This window comes from Saccostrea cucullata, unplaced genomic scaffold, assembly GCF_032062105.1.
Source record: "Saccostrea cucullata isolate Sc308-1 unplaced genomic scaffold, CSIRO_AGI_Scuc_v1 ctg518, whole genome shotgun sequence".
NCBI classification, from domain to species: domain Eukaryota; kingdom Metazoa; phylum Mollusca; class Bivalvia; order Ostreida; family Ostreidae; genus Saccostrea; species Saccostrea cuccullata.
This window is the reverse complement of record NW_026929278.1, coordinates 199,118-215,384: the sequence shown is the minus strand read 5'-3', so window position 1 is coordinate 215,384 and position 16,267 is coordinate 199,118.

Genomic DNA, 16,267 nt, shown 5'->3' with positions numbered 1-16,267 from the left:
AACCTTCAAGACTTACATATATATACGACTATGACTATTCCAGAAAATTAGTTTTAGTGAGGATCGATGATTTTTATTTACGAAAGTAATGCCCAAACTGTTACAACATGTTTGTGAAAACGGAAAACACGCATGAGCATCTGACTAGTGGACGCGTTGTTCAGTTCTTTAAATGCTCAGCTTGAGGATGCAGGATTAAACTACCAAATTAGTGAAAGTTAATGATTTATCAACCTGAACAGTGAAGTACAACATAATGAACTGTACCGAGAATAAAGAAATGTTACGAATGTAACTCAACACAACACTTCTACAGAGTTGTCCTAAGAATAAAAATGTAAATGACAGTAGACTGCAAAAACCTTTAAAAAGTGAAAGTGTTGAGGCAGTAGGCTATGCATTGGCACAGGAGTTTGTAAAGCTGCCTTGTATAGGTAAGCAGCAATCGCGGGATACTGCGGACGTTGTTAGTAAGGGAAATGTTACTGTACCAACGCAGACTGTTGTTGCTGAGAATCTGCACTTGGATTATGGCTCTAAAAATGATGAAACTGGGGACTTTGTAGAGATTCAAGGGAAGTCCGGTATGAAGTTAGATGGTTTAGTTGAGGGCACGCCAGTAGAGTGGAAATTAGACACAGGTGCAATAAATACGTTCATTATAGATGATACTTATCTTAGCATCCTTCCAGAAAATCGACCTGTACTTGAGCGCGTTAAGAAAATATTCCATGCAGCCGATGGCAGGAGGTTAAAGGTTATGGGAACAGCCACGATGTTACTTTCATTTAAAAGTTTTCAAGTGATTTTCCGTGTATTTGTTGCAGAAGTAAAAAGTGACTTATTAGGACAAGACTTTATCACCAGGTTTCATTGCCAGTGGAATTATGCATCTAATCTGTGAACCCTTAAGTCACAAAACGAGGAAATTATGCGAGGTATTTTTTACAATGCATCGAGGATAGTTTCGTTCCAGCTCATTGTTAAATTGTGATTAACGCAGCGTAGTGCAAATGTTACTGGTGGTATTCTAGTTCCAGTAAAAATATTTGTGTTTAGTTATTGACTTGCTGCAGTGCGAGAATTAGTAAATGCGACTACTGGCCAGAATATCATATATGTGCATATATGTCCAAATGACCGTGATGTAATTGTGAGGAAGAATTCTGAAATAGCAGTGTTTGTTCCTGTGGATGCAGTTTCAACTGTGAACATTCCAGAAGTGAGCAATGTGACGTAAGTGGATAGTCGACTGCTTGAATATCTAGAACCAATTTTCAATGATGCGTGTAAAAATATGACAAAAGAGCAAAGTGTAAAGTTTAAGGACGTTTAAGTAAACCCGAGGAACGTGCTACGATCGGAGAGAATCGAATTAAATTGAAGGGGGAAGTAACCTTCAAGGAAACAGTGCACAGGGTTCCGATATTTAAGAGAGAAATTATGGACGAGGAGTTCCAGAAACTGGCAGAACAAGGGATGATTGAGAGATCTAATAGCCCGTGGTCCTCACCTCTTGTGTAAGTACAGAAAAAGGACAAATCATGGAGATAGTTACTATTAAAGACGCATTCCCCATACCTCGGGTGGCAGATGATCTTGACTCTCTCGCTGGATGTACATGGTTTTCGTCACTTGATTTAAACATGGCATACCATCTATTCCGATGCGTGAAGAAGACAAAGAGAAAACAGCGTTTGGTACACCTCGTGGAGGCCTTTATCAATACAGTGTTGTGCCATTTGGATTATTTAATGCCCCGGCAACGTTTCAACGAGTGATAGAACAGGCACTAACTGGATTGCAGTGGAAAGTCGCAGTGATTTACCTTGATTATATTATTGTGTACAGTCGAAGTTTTGATGAACATCTTGACAATCTTAATTTAGTCTTTGACAGGCTACAGAGTGTGAATTTAAAACTAAAAGCTAAGAAGTGCAAATATTTTAGACGTGAGGTTAGTTTTCTGGGACATATTGTATCTGAGAGTGGTATAAAAACCGACCCATCAAAAATTGAAGCTGTAAGGAACTGGAAAAAGCCCGAAACTGTGTCACAACTTCGAAGTTTCCTTGGATTAGCAGCTTACTATCGACGATGTAAAATGTACAAATAGACACTTTACTTGTAGTCCAAAGTTTGCTTTTAAAAAAAGAAACTTAACTGCACAAAATTATAGCTCTTTTATTTACCGATTTCTTCCGTCTCGCTTTCTTTTTTCTCTTCTTTTTCTACTTCTTCTTTAGCTAAAATAAAAGACAAAACAACTCTGCTAATAAGAAAAAGCAAAATTCGTGGTGAATGTACAACCAACAATAAAAAGAAATAGCCTACATGTACATAACAATGTCATGAATCAATTCAATTATTTAGCATATTTATGTCGTCGAAACATTATGTCAGTATTTTATATTGCTTTACCTCAGAATAATTTTTTCGCAACTGAAAATAATTCCATCGATTGTTTTCATTAAACATTAATATCACTCAGTGAAGCAGTGTTCACTTAATTGTTAAGTTGAAATATCTTTTTGTTTAATTTTATCGAATGTTTTCAACAAACATCATTAATTTCTCTCAATCAATAAAAGTAAGATTTAAGGTTGTTGTGTTGAAATATATATCTAAGCAAAAGGAAAAATGTACCTTGTAAAATATCAAACACTTGTTGCATGGTCCGAGAAGGAGAATGACTTGACTTAGATAGCTTTGTTTAGGAATGCATAGACATTTCTGTTTTTAGATTTGATCACTTTCCAACAGAATACAATGGCAATACATGAACAAATGTAGTTACTCTCTCTTTTGGAGCTATTGAGTCAAGGTGACATGTATATACATATAATTCAGATTCAGTATACAGGTCATCCAAAAAAAGTCTTTTGCACCTGTGAATTTGTATTTATTTTTGCCTCATATATTGTTTATTCTATCCTCGGTTTCAAATGTTTCGATATATATTGGTGGCACAAATGTGCAATAATAGATTAATTGAGGGTCATTTGGATTAGCCCTATGGTACCGAGGTCTCAAAAACGGCAGGCGTTGGCATGATTAATATCACTCATTGTTCAATGACCCTAAGTGCTTTTTTTTACTGACAAACTTAGAAAATTACTGACAATATGCTGTCGTTACTGTAAAACATAGACAATTACTGACCTTCGGTTCTGATAAACTTAGAAAAGCTCGAGTATGTCACCAGTATGTCACCAGAATTAGAATTTTGAGGAACAAGTGTAGAAAAACCTTGATGGTGAACATAAAAAAAAACATAATAGGGTTGTCTCAAAATTTGCATCACTTTCTTATGTGTGAACTAATCAATAGAAATCTCATTTGGAATTTCAATTGTTTTAGGACTAGTCATCTTTAACCAAAAAAGGTGAATAAAACAACTGATAAAAATATTTAATATAAGAAATAATGAAATAAATTAACTTCAGAAATATATTTTAATTGAAAAATATAAGTTCATCAGTGTAATTTTGTAGTGTTGAATTTTAAAAATTAAAATTAAATGTAATAAAATCAATACATTTATTTGCTCAAAAGTGGTAACTTTTGCTTCGTGATAAAGGCATGAAAACTGAAATAGAGACATAATGTATTCAAAATTCAAATAAAGGTTTTTTTTCTCAAAAACAACAACATCGAGGACCCAAGAGAGATGAAATAGAAATGCAATTTATTTATTAATCTAATAAATCTTTAAAGGTCTATAGGAGATAAAGAACAATGTGTTTATGTGAGACATACGGCAACATAACAAAGGTAAAATTTTCTCAAATGCAATTCAAATATGTCAGAACCGAAATTAAGGCCCTCTCCCAAGAAATACCATTGTGTAATATTAACGCCCTAGCACCGCTTTTTCAAAAGTAAAAGCTAAGGTTATAAATTATTAGAAATAGGTCAAACCATTTTCTGATACAGACATTTTAGATTTAAACAAACGGTCGATTTTGAATCATTTAGTAACTTTAAATGATAAAAGGTACTGAAGTTTTTATAAAATTATACATGTACATTGTGAATCTATTTCTACTATACGGCAATGTTAAAGTGAACAGGAATGATTTTTGTGTTGTGTCCCCATTGAGTGCCATATATAATACAAGCATGATCATATTTTAATATTTTTAGAAATCTCAATATCAATAAATTCTACAGATAATGTAAATTCTAAAAGAAAATTATTTTCATGTTTTTTTAGAAAAATAAATAACGTACAAACACATGTTTAAGCTTTATTCAATCTTTCCATTCTAAAACTTCAAAACATACATAGAAAATGTTTCATACTAACATTTAGAAGACACGAAAACTGAAATAAAGACGAACCGTATCCATGATTCAAATTATGGTCCTTTTAAAAAAAAGTATTCTTAAGAAAAAAGCCTATAGCATCGGTACTTATATGCAATTTTCATTTATTACATACATTTGGAAAAAAATTAATATTAATATTATATATCATCTACGTACATGACGTCTTATGATCAATTTGCATTGGACTCGGGAATATCTTTAATACCGGGTGTGTTTGGAACTGTTTATGTTACCATAAATGGAGCCAAAACACATTCATATTATTGTTTTTACCTTACACCAATCTCCTCATTTTCAATATCCGTAAAATTGAGAGAAAAAAACTGTTAATACTTACAAGGTTGATAACGCAAGAGAGCTGAAATAGATATGTAAGGTATTTATTAATCTAATATAACTTTAAGGTCTGTAGGAGATAAAGAACAATACGTTTTAGTGAGACGTACGGCAACAAAACAAAGATAAAACTTTCTCAAATGCAAATCAAATATGTCAGTACCGAAATTAAGGCCCTATCCCAAGAAATACCTTTGTGAAATATTATAGCCCTAGCAGCTCTTGGTCAAAAGTAAAAGGTAAGGTTATAAATTATCAAAAGTAAGTCAAACTCCTAGATGAAGGTAAAAGGGTCAAAGATGTTGGTTTCTCAAGAAAATGTCTTGTCATAAGAATTGTATATTTGAACTAGAAAGTCTGCTATTGCTAGCAATAGCATATGTCGCGCGAAACTGGACAAAACTTTTATTTTTTCATCACTAAAGCAATACCCATTAGTTAAGCTTGGACAAACATCTACTTGTATCAGTCCAAATCAAAGTTTAAAAAGTTCAATTTTTCCCTGTCTACATGACAACTATTCACAATTTGCAACTTTTAAATAAAACATGCTCAATTATAGATACTAATCATTAAATCAGTAAAGTTTCAGGACGAATATCCAAGGAACCAAAGAGAACACCCTCGGACAAAATTCGTTGTTTTTTTTACATGTTTCCGTGGCATCGGTAGGCATTTTGAAACTGAATTATCACACAACAGAACTTCAAACAATTATCGTCCTCTGAATAAAATTTCAGGAAGATTGTCCAAGCCATCTTCGAAAAACAGACCGTAGAACACAAACATCGTTCAGACTTCGCTCGGGGCGGCATAATTATGAAAGCCCTCTATTTAACAATTCAACAGGTAATGTCTAAAGTTAAAGTTTTTTCAGAAGGTCAAATTCCTAGGACAGGAACAGTGGTTAAAAGTTGTTGGTGTCCTTGGAAAGGTCTTGTCACAAGAATTACATATATTCATAGCCATTTATTGTTACATCCGCTGAGAAAAAGACATTAAGGATATCCCATCCTCAGCCAGGAAAGATAACTCAAAAATTAGTATTTAATTTGAAATGCATCAAAATGAAGCTTGAAAATGAATTTTTTTTCATGCAATAATTTTCATTTTATTCATCTCTATGAGGTTCAAGGTCTTTGGAAGTTTAGAAAACAAAAAAGTTGTTGCTTTTCGTACCCTATAAGAGTTAAAAAAAATAATACAGTTTTATGAAAATAAGATATCCTGGAATTCAGCCTTAGATACCTATGTTTATTAGCATGATATGAAATGAGAAGTGATTTGTGGTGTCTTGAAATGAAAGCAAAAGCCTTTTTTCACTACGTCTTATAGAATACGTGTCGGAAATAGAAGACAAAAATACCAAGTAAGTAAAAAAATTCATCACAATTTCTCTGAATGCCTGAATAATCAAACTTTTGAAATACAAAGTGAACATGAATTACAACTACATGTATTCACTTTTAGGCAATAGGCATTGCAGGAGTAGTATTCATTACTTTTGACTACAGGAGGATGTAGTAGTAGTAGTAGTAGTAGCAAATTTCATTCATAGTCGGACTATATATACATAACAAAGAACATAAGGTATCAAGCTCTTTTACCGACTAGACCATAGAAACATATTAAGCACTAATAAAATGTACATACATGTATATACATATAAGAGCAGAGTTATTACATTAAGTTTCACAAAGACAGAAGTACATTTGAACGCACCAATTTAACCAGACATTTAATAACACACATAAAAAAAGAAATAAAAGACAGAACATCTGAAGTACACAAAGAAAATAAAATAGTCAGCATAAGAAAACAACAGGTACAGAATACAAATGTAGTGCACACATAAAAAGAGAGAACAGATTAAGACAGCACAATATTGTAAAACAATAACTTACGACGATCGTCTGCAAAGGTAAACATTAGTTATGAGGCATAAAAGTCTGAAATCTGCAGGAGCTACATTTACAATTAAGCTCTGCACCCCAAGTTGAAATATTTTATGAAAATTGCTTATAAGAAGAGAATTGCCTGGCTTCATTGGACAGAGAGTTCCAGAGCTTTGTTACCTCATACCTAAATTATTTTATCCCATACCTTCTAGTTCTTGGTCTTGCAACCTCTGCAGTATTTGCAAATCTAAAATTGTATGAATTATCTTTTAAAACAACCAGATCTTGAAAAAAGACTGCACTTAAACCTTGAATAACTTTAAAAGTTTCTATAGCAATGGCACGCATTCTTCTGGATTTCAGAGATGGTAGTTTAGATTCATGTAAACCACTTTCATAAAAAACTTTTATAATCTTCATAAATATCTTAACGCTCTTTCCGTAAATCTTTCTATTTTGTGAGTGTTCTGTTCAGTACAGAAATGCCATGTTAAGAGGGAATAACTAATAGAGTGTAAATTGTAAGCTTTCCTATTTTAGTTAAGTGGTTTCCTTATCGTTTAAGAACATTTAATTGCCTGGCAGCCTTTTAACACATATTTGTAATATGTATATCAAAAGACAACTTGATGTCTATGGTAATACATAGAAGCTTTACGTCATCATCACAAGGAATTTTGATTCCATCCTAATCAAAAACAATGTTTTTACTTTGTGTTTTTTTCCCAATAGAATTTGCCTGAAAATTTTCAGGGTTGGCCTGCATTTTATTTGAAGAGAACAATGTAAAGAGAGTTCATTGTCATGTTCTCTTTCGACAATTTGACTAATTCCAAAGTTACATGTACCTGTTGTTCAAATACTTTAATGTAAGACGTCATTGCTTGCAGATTTAAATTTAAAGGAGAGATATGGCGAAACAAAATAAATAAACATCTGTAAATACCAATATTCATAAAACTTGACCTGTTAATAAGTTGACATTATTTCGTCTTCTAAGACGCCATAACGTACCACTGATATAGAAAAGTTAGAATATTCTTAATGTATTCTAATGTATCCATTAGACCCTGAGAATATATTGGTTTTTATATACCTAAGATAACTCTTTATATAGATTGATCGTACCAAATTATATACAGTACAAATAAAATCAAAATCGACCTTGCAATGAAGTATTTAATCAATTAATGACCAAGAGAAGGATTTTTTTTCTAATTACTTCCATCTGTACGAAATGAAAACCATCTATTTTATCAGAATATCAAGAGTTTTTGTCAAACCTTTTGATAAACAATTCTATGCGCAAACAAAAATATGGGTTTTTATAGGATAATTTAATCTATTTTTCACAAAACAAAGATCCTGGAATGAAAAGCGTAAAAAAATACAACAGGCGATTCAAGAAAAACATTTCACAAAATGTCTGTGAAATATTTACTTTTTATAAAGCTAATGAAAAAAGATTAAAGCAATATAAAATTATACTTACACCGTGGATCACCAGGCTCTGTAATTTGGAAACAATAATACGATATATTTGTGTAACTTATCTTTATTTATCTAAGAAAATGGAAGGTTAAGAAATGAATCTTTTGGTTATATATGCTTTTGTTTCACCTCTCCTGTTACTAAGAATGTAAGTACCCACTTTGAAACATTTGATATTCATATTTTCAAACAAACTAATTTAAGCGGTAAGTCCTAAAACTCATCAACCCACTATTTTTTTTTCATTCGTATAATGTTTCCAAAACTAAGTGTTTTAATTTCCTATTGAAAAATATATGCTAGAAGTTTGGTACAAGAACTTTCGGATCATCGGGTTTTCTATTAACTAAAGACAGAATTAATTCTCGGAATGAGTAAATAATTCTAAGATTTTAAACTATGAAATTTTGCTGACAATATTATTATGATATCAAATATAAATCAAAAGAATTCGTCTGGTTACACTGTGACCACGAAAGGCAAGTAAATACATCATATCAATTAATATCATTGATCGACTTCATTCAATGCGTAATTTGATTCAAGATAATATTTTATTGGCCATTTGGTTAGATCTTGTTTATTTCGCTTTAAATTAATTATGGATTTTCAACTTCCGGCCCTCCGAATATTCCCCGTATGAGATTAGGTCAATCATGATTTTCGAAAAATGACTTGAATTGACAACTTAAACCTTTTTGAAATTAATTCTTATAACGGATACACAAACGCAGGAAATTTATTTTTGGAGTAGTTCGTATTAGTTCCATATCATGATAAATTATTTATTTTGTTTTAGCCAATTTCTTTGACTTTTTCTTTCGGCCGGTCCCCATGACATCTTTTGAATTCAATTACTCAAAAGCGATGCAGACGAATTTTATAAAATATTCAGAGAATGTAAATCAAAGGTGGTGAAATCATATACGTTATTTTCATTGAATGTTTCCGAACACCTTTAAAAGCCCTGCAAACCCGCGACCTACGTTAATTTTAGTAACGGTTACAAAAGTCTAATAGAAAGAAATAATAAATTATTTCGTTGGAAAAGTCACATTGATAATCATTGTTTTTTTTTGTGCGTGTGTTTCATATTTACATGTGTACACATCATCATTCTAAGTTCATTACTTCATACCAGATTTTAAGAATCTAGGTTTCTTTGCAGGAAATTTATTTTTGGAGTAGTCCGTATTAGATCCATATCATGATAAAATATTTATTTTGTTTTAGCTAATTTCTTTAACTTTTTCTTTCGGCTGGTCCCCATACATGCATGCTTTTCGTACGATTTTAATATTTAATTTCGATTTGTGGACACAACACAGATTGAAAGCTTTAGACATTAAATGCAAATATTTATTTTACTGCGTCAATTTCTTCCATGAAATAACTCATATCTGGTAGATAAATACAAAGGTTGATATTTTTGCATCATTAATAAATCCATTTATAGAGATTCATGAGTTTATCATTAAGATTTGAAGCTTTTCAAGTATTTAATTAACATATATTTTGTTATCAAAAAAAAGAATATATATCTCAAGAAAAAAAATTTGAAACAATTATCAGCTTTAACGTTTATTCAATTGTGAATACAGTTTATCAGGTGTATCGTGTTTTATGTTTATCCTATCGTGCGTGTATCCTATCGTATTGTGTACATGTATCTTGTAAAGAATAGCGATGTGGATACTGTATTTAGTGCAAAAAGAACTTGTTTTTTTTTTTAGAAAACCATTAACGCATTTTGCAAGTAAAAATAAGAGTATGAAACAGATGTGTTATACTCTGTGGTATCTTTTTTCTCAAGCTCATCATGATACATCATAACGACATAGGAACGAAAATAACCATTGATAATTGACAATAACAAATTGGTTTACTTTTGAAAAGTTTAAATCCAAACGTTTGGCCCAACCCTATCCCCGGGGGTCATGATTTGAATAAACTTGAATCTACACTACCTGGGGATGCTTCAATATAAATATGAACAATTATGGCTTTGTTGTTCTTGAGAATAAGATTTTAAAAGAATTTTTCTATATATTTCTATGTAAAACTTTGGTCGGCCATGGTGGCCCCGCCCTACCCCCCGAGGGAAGATTTGAACAAACTTAAATTTACACTAACTGGGGATGCGTCCATATAAATATGAGCAATTATGGCTTTGCTGTTCTTTAGAAGAAGGTTTTAAAAGAATTTTTCTATACATTTCAAAATAAAACGGCCATCGTGACCCAGCCCTACCCCGGGGGTCATGATTTGTACAAACTTGAATCTACACTACCTGGGGATGCTTCCATATAAATATGAGCAATTATGGCTAAGTTGTTCTCTTGAGAAGATTTTTGAAGAATTTTCCTATATATTTCTAAGGTCAAACTTTGGTCGGCCATTGTGGCCCCGCCCTACCCCTGTGGTAAATGATTTGAACAAACTTTATTTCACACTACCTGAGGATATTTCCCAATAAGTTTCATCTTTCCTGGCACAGTGGTTCTTGAGAAGAAGATTTTTAAACATACCACAAAAAATTTCACTAATTCTCAATTATCTCCCCTTGAATGAATGTACCGCCCTTTATTTGAACAAACTAGGATCCCCTTCATCCAAGGATGCTTTGTGGCAAGGTTGGTTGAATTTGGCCAAGCAGTTCTTGAGAAAACGTCGAAAATGTGAGAAAAAAAGTCACTTGAGCCTTCGGTTCAGTTGAGCTGAAAATGTATTCATTATCGAGATGGTGATTATTTTTAGCAAATTATTCATATCAGGTATTTCTAATTATGGTTTATAATTACATATTGAAGACAATAAACTTTATATCAAGACCTGTCACCTGATGCGGCAGTCATGTGATTAGTGCACATTTATTTGTGGTATTGAGGGTACTTTTAAATTTAACTAGTGCAAGGGCATAACCATGTTGAAATTCTATTTTGAACACAAATCGTAGTTTCTGAAAAGCACTGCTGTCCTATTTAGATTGTGTAATGTTATTGTCAAAGTTTGTATAAGTTTGACCAAATGCTATATTTATTGCTGGTTAACGATATGAAATATTGCTAGGATTCATTTATTTTCAAGATTTCATCAGGATTGCAGCACTACACAGATACCTTAGTATTTCTAGAGTTGATCTGTAAAATCTTACTTATAATGATCCATTGAGTGTACGCCCCTTTACTAAAGCAATTTAATATGCAATCACATTACCCCCGAAGACTTTGTATATAATAAACGAGCAGTATCAATTGAATACAAAATATAAAGGAAATATGTAAATAAAATCGCAAAATAAACACTGAATTCAAGATAATGGTCTATAGAATCTATGCAAATAATACTTGATGTTTTTATAAAAAAACAATTTTCGCAGAGAAAATATTTCTTGATCTGACTCTCAATTTTTTTGGAATTTAACTAACGGCAAATATAGCATGCTGCAGTAAGTTTTGATGTAGTTTGTTGATTTCCAAAAGAAAGGCAAATCACCTCATTTAATGGTATTCTAAAGTATCATTGGTTTTGTATGATGTCATATTTAGTTTTCTTGTACAAATTAGGTCCCAAAAATAAAAGTCTTTACAAAAGAGTTTGTCATTGAAATATTGTAACTTAAACATGTTTACTCACAAAAAAATTGAGGTATCTTACCAGGCATTTCTGCAAGATACCAAGGATAGTTTTTCTTATATAATCCTTTTGGGAAGAAAAATTTTAATTGTTTAAATGTTTTGATTTTTTAAAAACGTTTTAAATATGGTTAAGAAATCAGAATGTTTTTAAAATTTTGATTATTTTTTTCAAACATTACGAAGATATACAAAACAGACTTGAAGGAACGTCTACTCTGGCTGCAACTCTGCTATGGAGTTGAAGGTCACAGCAATTGTTTTCTTCTTAACACGCGTAAGCTTTTAATGTTAGGGGTTATCTTGAGAATCACAGCCGCTACTTTATCTATTTTTTTCCTTTTCTTTCCGGGTATTTTATATATAACAGGAAATACTTGGTCAGAAAGTTCACGATCATTTGTAGAGAAATTGTAATTTGTTCCACCGTTTATCCAGATCAAATATAACTTCATTCAATATAAATCCATTCAGAATAAAATTAATTGTAAATATTTCTATGTCTGACTTCGAATATTGTTACAGTACCCGCTTTTCTTTACAAATCTATCGTGTCCTGTCGTGCGTGTATCGTATCGTATCGTGCGTGTATCCTATCGTATCCTATCGTGTCGTGTTTTCCGTTTATCGTGTTTTGCGTTTATCGTGTAGATCGTTTATCAGGTTCTATCATGTATCGTGTTTTGCGTTTATCGTGTATATTCGGAAACCCTCGCTTTTTATCATTACTACAGGAAGAAGCTATCGAGGTATTCCGAGTTTCTTTTTCGTTTTGTTAACTAAAATAAGATTATTTTTACCAAGAAAAAGAAAAGATAGTTTAATTCCTTAGTTTTTCATCATTAAAATAAATATTAAAGCTTGGAAGGAAAATAATAAATATTTAAATAATATAATTAATGAATTAAACAATTAATGATAGATTAGATTAAGAAAATAATCGTTTCATAGACAAGCAGAGAATCAAAATTAATTTTTGAAAATGAAATAATCGATTCCCTATTGTTTTTTTAATTCATGGAATTGAGTCACTGAGGATTATTTTAATAATTAGTAGAGGATTTATGTGTATCTTTTTAAAATATAATATTCATTTTTTTTTCTCCCGATCAATCGTCAGGTAATATTAGGAATGTGTTTTCGCCTCTGATCTGCATGTACACGTATGCATAATTATTTAAAATTTTGATTTAAAAAAATAATAACGAAGGATTTAAGACATTGATCCAGACAACTTTTATACAGATTTTGTCCGTATAGGTACAATTTTTTAAATTTATTTTTATCAGTATCTTTATTAGCTAAATTCCTTAATATGTCTAAGTCTAAAAAAGAATTATATCAAAATTATAAAATGTAATGCATGAAAATGCTATACCCAATTTATCACACCATGCATGGCAGTTACTATAAAATAGAAGTTTTACATTAATTCTAAAATTAATAAACAGGAAAAACATGATGACTTTGAATAGCTTACACTGTATATGATATTACCGGGTAAGTCTAAAATAATTTTCAGGGTTTAATAATTCATTAGAAACAGTTTAGTAGCAGTGATTCATAATTACTTAGTCGGAAAAATCGCATTTTCACCCTTTTAATATTTGTTTCTAAATTTTTGTGTTTTTTATTGTAAAGAAAAAAAGTCATTCAAAGTTCGTTAATTAATACGAGGTTTAAAGTACATGAACATAAGTTAGAGCTTAGCTTAAACGTACATGTACATGTGCAGTTGTAGCAGATTCATATTCTGTTGACACAGATAGTTAAATATATTAATGCAGAGGGCTATTATATTAACAATTATTTGGATTTCTACTCAGGAAATAAATTTTCTTGAACTATATAGTTCTTTAAAGCTGATTTCTTTGGACCTGTCGTTCGGCCGGTCTTCTACATGTATTTTTTCCCTCAGATTTTAATATTTGATTGCGATTTTTGGATACACCGCAGATTGTAAGCTTTATACATTAAATACAAATATTTAATTTATTGCGTAAATTTCTTCCGTGAAATAATTTAGTATTTGTAGATAAATTTACTAAGTACAAATGTATATGTTTTTCATAAATAATAAATCTATAAATTTATAGATTTTCATTAATTTATAATAGTACCCTTGAGAAACGGCACATATTTTTGTATAATTACCAGTGATCTCATTTTTTTTTAATTATAGTAATTAAACGTACTTTATAATTTAGATTTGAAGCTTTGCAAGTATTAAATTAAAATATTGTAGTAACTAATCTAAATAAATCTTAATGAAATAATTTTTTCGTATTGTCAGAAAACGTTCCGCATTTTGAAACAATCCTATCAGGTTTTGAGTTTATCCTATCTTTAAGATCGTTTATCAGGTCTATCGTGTTTTGCGTTTATCGTGTTTTGCGTGTATCGTTTTTTGCGTTTATCGTGTTTTGCGTTTATCCTATCATGCGTGTATCCTGTCCTATCGTGCGTGTATCCTATCGTATCGTGCGTGTATCCTATCGTATCGTACGTGTATCCTATCGTATCGTGTATCCTGTAAAGAATATCGATGCGGGTACTGTAGATATTAAAAGAAAAAAATGTTTTGCTATAGATTTTCCAATAATGATAATGGAAGTCATTATAGTTACTTTATTTACGAAATAAACAACAATGGTAAAAAGTTTTATAGAAAATAAACTTTAAGTTAATCACATGATCAAATACTGTGAAGCTCGAAGGAGATTTTCATATACATTAAAATATAGCGTCTAAACACATGATTTAGCTTTCTTTAATATTCCCATTCTAAAAATTCAAAACATACAAAATATTTCATATTAACCCTGAGCTGAGAAGGCATGAAATAGAGACATAATTTAATCAAAATTCGAATAAACGTGTTTTTTTTTTCAAAAATATGTTCTTTAGAAGATAGCATACAGATAGTATAGTATCGGCATTTATATGCAACTTTAAATGTTCATTTATTATATACATTGGGAAAAAGAAAATTTAGTAAGAAACAATAAATGATCTACTTACGGGACATCTCATAATCAATTTGCATTCGAGTCCTGGGGTCTGCTCTCGGCGAATGAGTTGCAATGATGGGTGTGGTTTTAACTGTAGTATTTCCATAAATTGAGCCAAAACATATTCATGCTATTTTTTATATCGTACACCAATCTCCTTATTTTATATATTGAGAAAGTTTGAGAAGAAACTGTTAATACTTACAACATCGGGAACGCAAGTGAGCTGAAATATATATGCAATGTATTTATTAATCTAATACATCTTTAAAGGTCTAAAGGAGATAAAGAGCAATGTGTTTAAGTGAGACATACGGAAACATAACAAAGGTAAAATTTTCTCAAATGCAAATCAAATATGTCAGTACCGAAATTAAGGACTTCTCCCCAGAAATACCATCGTGTAATATTAATGCCCTAGCACCGCTTGTTCAAAAGTAAAAGTTAAGGTTATAAATTATTGAAAATAGGTCAAACGGTTTTCTGATACAGATATTTTAAATTGAAACAAACGGTTTATTTCGAATCATTCATTAACTTTTAATGACAAAAGCTACTGCCGTTTTGATACAATTATACATGTACATTGTGAATCAATTACTACTATAAGGCAATGTTATAGTGAACAGGGATGATTTTTATGTTGTGTCCCCATTGAATGCCATATATGATGACAGTATGATAATATTTTATTATTGTTAGAAATATCAATATCAATAAATTACAGATAGTGTACATTTCCAAAATTGTATTTTTATGTATTTTCGAAAAATAAATAGCTAACAAACCCATGTTCAAGCTTTCTTCAAACTTTCCATTCTAAAACTTCAAAACATACATAGAAAATGTTTCATACTAACATTTAGAAGACATGAAAACTGAAATAAAGACGTACTGTATCCATGATTCAAATTATGGCCTTTTTTTAAAAATGTGTTCTTAAGAAAATAGCCTATAGTATCGGTAGTTATAAGCAATTTTTATTTATTACATACACTTGGAAAAAAAATGAATATTCATTTTATATATCATCTACGTACAGGACGTCTTATGATCAATTTGCATTGGTCTCGGGGAATGCCTTGTAATGCTGAGTGTTGTTGGTACTGTATATGTTACCATAAATGGAGTCAAAACACATTCATATTATTGTTTTTATCTTACACCAATCTCCTTATTTTCAATATCCGTAAAATTAAAAGAAAAAAAAAATGTTAATACTTACAAGGTTGATAATTCACGAGAGCTGAAATATATTTGTAATGAATTTATTAATCTAATAAATCTTTAAGGTCTCTAGGAGATAAAGAACAATACGTTTTAGTGAGACGTTCGGCAACATAAGAAAGGTAAAACTTTCTCAAATGCAAATCAAATATGTCAGTACCAAAATTAAGGACTTCTCCCAAGAAATACCATTGTGAAATATTATAACCCTAGCACCGCTGGTCAAAAGTAAAAACTAAGGTTATAAATTCTTAAAAGTAGGTCAAACTCCTAGATGAAGGTAAAACGGTCAAGGAATGTTTGTTTCTCAAGAAAATGTCTTGTCATAAGAATTTTA